Genomic DNA, 6,639 nt, shown 5'->3' with positions numbered 1-6,639 from the left:
TATATCTAGTCGGGAGTGGTGCTGACTGAAAACAGATGATTTGGAGTGATTCGCGCGCCATCTGTTGGTCATTCTAAGGACTTATTGAACTACCCTCGTATCAAATATTTTGATCTGAAACTTCCCAGAAAACTTCATTACACCTTTCTCCGCATTTTTACCGCGAGAAATATTTTCCTGCTCAAAATTCCTTCGTTAAACGACAGGCTGGAAGTTTCAAATGTTCGATTCGCGCCGAGCATCAGAAAAGAATTAATAACAATTTTTGAAAACAACGGTTTTGAATTCCCATTACATTGACAATCGAAGGACATCCTAAAGCATTCGAAAACTACAAACATTACAACTTTTTGTCTAGGAAAAAAAATAAGCGCAATAAACTTGCACGTCCGGATATGTCCTTTAAAAATTTTAAATCGAAAATTTGTTTTGAAGCCTCCAGGGGACTTTCTTTTTGCTCGGTAAAATTTTATGTGTGGTTATTGAATCCGGAGTCTCAATTTTTGTTTTTAAGAGATACGTAAGTTTAAAACGTTGTTTTTAATAGATTTGAACAAGATTCACAAATTATCTTGATGAAGTTTTTCAATTTGACCAAAACTATCGAGCGTGAGTTTCATAATGAGAATGTAATCGTGAAAGCCTTTAGTCTTTAATTTAAAAAATCATCTATTTTAGTAAAAACTGCATGTTTATTAGATAAAAATGCAACTGTTTGGTTGAAAATTCTACAATTTTTTAAAAAAGTAAGCGTTTTTGGTTGAAAATTCAACTGTTTTGTTAAAAATTCAGCTAGTTTGTAGAAAATTTACTTGTTTAAAATTCATATTTTTGTATTTAAAATTTAACTGAAATTTTGTTGGAATAAAAATGCAACATTTTTGTTTAAACTTGTCTTTTTCATTTGAAAATTCATCTGTTTTAGTAGAAATTTCATCTTTCTCGGATAAAAATGCAAAACGCATATTTTAATGTTGAACAGTCAAACGAAAATCTTTTTTCTATGAAAAATTCAAATATATTTGTTGAAAATTTGTCTTTTTGATTAAAAAATGTACCTGTTTGGTTGAAAATTAATCTTCTTTGATTGAGGATTCAACTATTTTGTTTCAACCACTTTGTTAAGAAATAATTTTTTGTCAAAGATTTATATTTTTGGTAGAAAATCTATCTCTTTTGTTGAAAGTTACACTATTTTGTTCAAAATTGACCTTTTTTAATTGAAAATTCAATTGCGTGGGTAAAAAATGAATTACTTTGTTGACATGCTTTTTTAAAATAGAGGCTGATCTGTTTGGTAAAAATTTAACTGTTTTATTGAAAATAATTTTTTTATAGCTGAAAAATCATATTTTCGTACAAAATATTCATTTAGGTAAATTTAGGTAAAAAAATTTTTTCACTACTGATGAATCATTATTTGTTGAAAATTCGTCTTTTTGGTTGCAAAATTAATTTTCTAACATTAAATTTAATCTTTTTTGGTTCAAATATCAAATTATACACTTTTTTGTTGTGGATTCATTTTTTTAGTTTGAAAATTCAATTCTTTTTCAAAAACTTATTCATTTTATTGAAAATTTAAGTAATTTGTTAAAAAGTCATCTTTTATGGTAAAGTAGTTTTTTTGTTCAAAATAAATAAGTGAATTAAAAATGTTGTATCTGAAATATTGTTGGATTCCGTTTATAAAAGATCCAATTTTAAAAATGTTACAAGATTAAAATGTTGGTATTTGAAGGTTAATGGTCAGGAAAAATAGAAAATTGTTCGAAAAAAATCTGAGAAATTCAAAATTAAGTTTTCACCCTGGAAAGATTATTAGAAATATAAAAACATATCTTTTAGTTTCAAGGCCCATATCTCATTACAGTGAAACTCTTCTATAGTGCCGATTTCGGGGCTGGCGGTGGGTCGTAACTAACCCATTATAGCCTGCTCCGCTTTGTTTGTTCACGCCTGAGTGACAGCCACAGATCCCGCGCACCCATGTTATACCTACATACGGCGCGGTGTCAATTCTCGGAAGGGCTATAGAAGGGAGGGCTATTGAAGAGTCTCACTGTATTCCTGGAAACTATAAATTACGTTCAGTAAGAGCGGGGTTGGGGGGTGGGGGGCTGCTTTGTTACACTTCGTTACAGGGGGAGGGAGGATCTTGGAGAAGGCCTATAGTCCATTACGTAATTAAGTATGGTCCCTAGTCTTCCACCTCTTTTAGGTCCACGGTCTTTTTTAGTTTCTCGTAATCGCTGAAATAAGTGGACTGTCGATTCGATCCTGGTCACTCTGTATTTCTTGATTGAATTTTGTCCACCAATTATGTCAAGTTCTTTTGAATCCTTTCGATATTTGCTCCATTCTATATTAACCCGGTAGTTGCCCCATCCCCTACTTAACTAAAAGCCTTGATAAGGACATTCCTCCAAGAAAAGGATTCTCGTTGATTAATCCTCTTACATCTCTCTTCCATAAGTTCAATTTTCGACTACTATTATCGTTCATCTGGGAAATTTCTATAAAATATCTACCTTCTCTCATTTTGGTACTAGATTCAAGGCCTCAAGAATTCTTAATTTCCTTGGAAAATTGGTCCCTCCTAATTATCAGACCTTATGTTTAGTTTTTTCCTTCTGAAATGTTAAACCACGTATCCCCCTCATTACTAGGGCTTAGAGAGAGGGGTTGGTTGGATGGTCTACCAAATTGTACAATTTTCCAGATGAAAAGACGTACTTTGTACCTAAAATTTTAATTTTCAACATCAAGAGATAAATTTTCAATAATAATTTTACCCCAGGTAAGATAACATAGAAAAATCGTTGCCCCCCCCCCCTCTATACACGAATGACTACGTAGTTCATACACGGTTCCAAATATAAAAAAAGAGAAATTTAAATAAAGTGGAATTTATCGCTTTATTATATTCAATTTGAAAAGTTCTTTTTAATCATTACGGGACCCCCCTTCCCTTCCCATACATTCATTGCAAAAAAATCCTAATCGCCCCATTCAGAAAATTTTCTTGATCCGCCCATATCTAGGAGTAGCTCTGCTGTATTGAAAAATTTCATTCATTCAGTGGTAACGTGAGAAATATTGAATACTTCTGGATCCCGTTTTTGTCCTCCCGTTTTGAATATATCCACGGCAGTTGAAGTTAGCTCTTAAATTGAATCCCTTTCTGTAGCTAGCGTTGACAATATTTTGCCGAATACCACAAAGCAGCCAAGAATTAGACAAATTTCAATCCCTTTTAATTTAACAAATTTTGCTACATTTATTTACTGTTTTCGAATAATAATCAGGAAAAAAGCTTTTTAAAACATAGCGTCGATCATTTTACGATGTCAGGATTAATTCCCACACAGTAGGTTCTGGTGAAAAATAATTTTTTCAATTTTTCATCATGATTTTATATTTTTTCAATTTATATTATTTGAACAAAGCGAACATTTGACGATAAAGAAATGTATTCTTACATGCAATCCTACTAGATTTGGCAAATTTCATGCTTTTCGAGCGCGTTATAATGCTTCAAACAAAAATTGTGTTTTAAATGTATTCGAGGTTACGTCTGACAGCTCCGATCGGCTTTAAAAGGGATTGAAATCTTATAATTTTCGCCGCCTAATGAGAATTGAAAAACTAAGGACAGAAACGGCATTCTTAAGGATTCCGATTTTCTAATACTTTTTAATGCCAGGCTTCTTAACGGGTGCACTCATTAATTATAAACATTCAGCTTTTACTAGATTCTCAATTAGATAAAGTGGTTTTCTCAGTTTGTCTAAATCAGCTCTCTTCATAAAATCCTAAAAACGTAACTTTTAAACCCCTGCGGTAGCGGCGGACTGGGTACCCAGGGGCGCGGCCGGATAACCAAAATTATGGCGACTACTAAAAAAAAAGGTTATTGGAGAAAAGGAAAAACTGTTTCTATGGAGTATAACAAAAACGTATTAGATGTGTGTAAAACTTAACGCCCCCCCCACCCCTTCAAGGCTGTCATAACAACTTTTTGAATTGATTTGAAATATCGAAAATTCAAATTTTGATCACACAACAAAAATAATAAAAAATAAACAATTCTGTTGCGTGGTCTCACTATGCAAGTTACAAAAAAAGCGGAATGAAAAAATTGCGCATCCAAAAAAGAATGCAAATTTGTTAATCACGTTTTGCTAGGATGTGTAGTTTTTGTTTTATTCGTAAAAAACAACATAAAAAGTAAAAAATTGAATTTTGGGCGCAAAAGGCACAAACAACGAAAAAAAAGAATGAAATTTATTCACCTACAAACATGCTCCAAATTCGTTATTAATCATTTGTATGGAAGGCGTAGTTTTTATTTTAAGCTGTGAATATATTTAGAGTAAAATTGAGAGAAAAGTAAGAAAAAAATTCAATTATTCATTATAAATAAAATTTTTACTTTATTTTTCAATAACTGAATAAGCAATCCCGGGCTGAATTACAAAAATGAATGGAATATACATTTTATATAATAGTGTTGAACATAATGTAGAAAAGTTTGCATTTTGGAAGAAATCGAAGGCAAAGCACGAGATACGTGATGAGAATGTGTTCGTTAAAGCCGAAGAAGCTTTAACAAAAGATAATTCGCAATCACCAAATTAAAGTTTTGTCGATGCTTTGATCTTTAATTTAAAAAAGTTTGTGCATAAATGTCGGGGAAGTACAAAGACCGAGCATGCAGCGTGAAGTGAATACATTACAGAGGGCGAAGCGCAAGAATCAAAAGTCGCGCACCCTAGGCGCGCTTAAACTTGCAGACGAGAAGAATGTGCCCGCGCAGCGGGCATTTTCTTTTTCGTCTAGGAGTTCAACAATTTTTTTATTTTTTTTTTTCACGTTTCTTATTATTTTTCAAAAATGAAATAGATTCCAATCTGTGATTTTAATACATAACCTGTCTCTGCCCTCTCGCATTCTAATTCCATTCTAATTCTTTATCTCCACAAATCATCATATGATAATCTATTGTAAATACAAAAAAATTAAATTTTAATTATAAAATTTATTAAATTTATTATAGTAGCAGTTTGGGAATCGCTCGTATAGAGCAGCGATTCCCAAACTGCTACCCTGGGTAGGGCGGCTACCCGGCGGTAGGGAGATGCCACCCCGGGCCGGGTAGCTCGGTAAGCTCCAAGGCTGGGTCCCGGCTGTGAGCATGAGACTACTTTTGTTGACTTAGCATGAATGCCTTTCATTGTTCTGAGATTGAAACCTGTTACAATAACTGAAGTTATAAAGGTATGACACAATTATATTTAAATGAGCTGAATCAATTTCGTGATATAATTTTAAAAATACGGAAAAAAGTTCATAAAAATCGGTTAATATTTTCACTAAATATATCCAAGAAAATAAATGACAGGACAACTTTGCAGGTTAACAAAGTGCAAGTAACTTTTGAAAATATAACGCTGCCTATTAAAATTCGCTAATGAATATTTTACTAAATTTTCCATTTTTCCTAATCGGCTCTAATTTTCTTATAATGGGAAGGTTGAGCGCGACAAACTAGCACATGCTCGCATCACAGGCTGTCAAGTGCCCCCCCCCCCCTTGGGTTTAAGTATTGTGAAACAAATTTGAGGGTCGCAGCCCTACCGTTCCCTAGAACGAGCAAAAAAAGTTTGGGAATCACTGGTATAGAGCAGCGATTCCCAAACTTTTTCTGCAGTTTTCAGGGAGGGGCAGGGCCACCACCCTACCATATTATTTTCCTCTACTAGAACCCAAGGGAGATACTTGACTGTCGGTCATGCGGGAGGTTGCATGCTTCACGCGAGAGAATTAGAACCGATTGAGAAAAATTGAAATGTGTTAAAATGTTAATAAATTAAATTTTAATTAGTTGAATCAATTTCCTGATCTTATTTTAAGCAAATGAAATGAAAGTTCATGAAAATCGGTTAATATCTTCAATTCCAGTTGACAGTTCTTGTAATTTTGCATGTACTTAAAGATATGCTTAATTACTCGAAATGTTAACCGATTTTCATCAACTTTTTTTTTCATTTTCTTAAATATGCACCAGGAAAAGGATTCAGATAATTAGAATTGAATTGAGCCATGTCTTTAGGATTTTAGTTATTGAAACAGCCTTAAATCTCATTAAAATGAAAGGGTCCTCATAGCGGGGGGGGGGGGGCTGCCGAGGTGCTGAGCCCGGGTTGGCTGCCACCCTAGGGGGCTGCCCTATCCGGGGTGACTTCCCCCGACCGCGATCGGGCCGCCGACTGTCGGCACTAGCTTAGGAATCGCTAGTATAGAGGGCGCCAACCAAGGGGGGCGCAGCGGGGAAATCCCGGCTGCGTCCCTATGCCAGCCTGCCACCAGGGATGTGCAACACATGTAACTGAAGGTTTTTTACGTAAAATACCTAAGTGAAGTATTTTACGTAGAAAACAGGTAAAATACCTAATAAATTACGTACCAAGATGACGAACCTGTGCTTAACCTCACTTTCTTGAATTGCTGGTACTGGCATTTATAAGAGTTTTTTTGAGTGTCAATATTGTTCATAAAAAAACAATATTATCAACAAAAGCGAAACAGAATTACAAAAAAAAAACACTCCTTTCAAGGAATGTTTGCAAATGGCAA

Source organism: Belonocnema kinseyi, chromosome 7, assembly GCF_010883055.1.
Source record: "Belonocnema kinseyi isolate 2016_QV_RU_SX_M_011 chromosome 7, B_treatae_v1, whole genome shotgun sequence".
In the NCBI taxonomy this organism is placed as follows: Eukaryota; Metazoa; Arthropoda; class Insecta; order Hymenoptera; family Cynipidae; genus Belonocnema; species Belonocnema kinseyi.
This window is presented reverse-complemented; position numbering follows the sequence as displayed.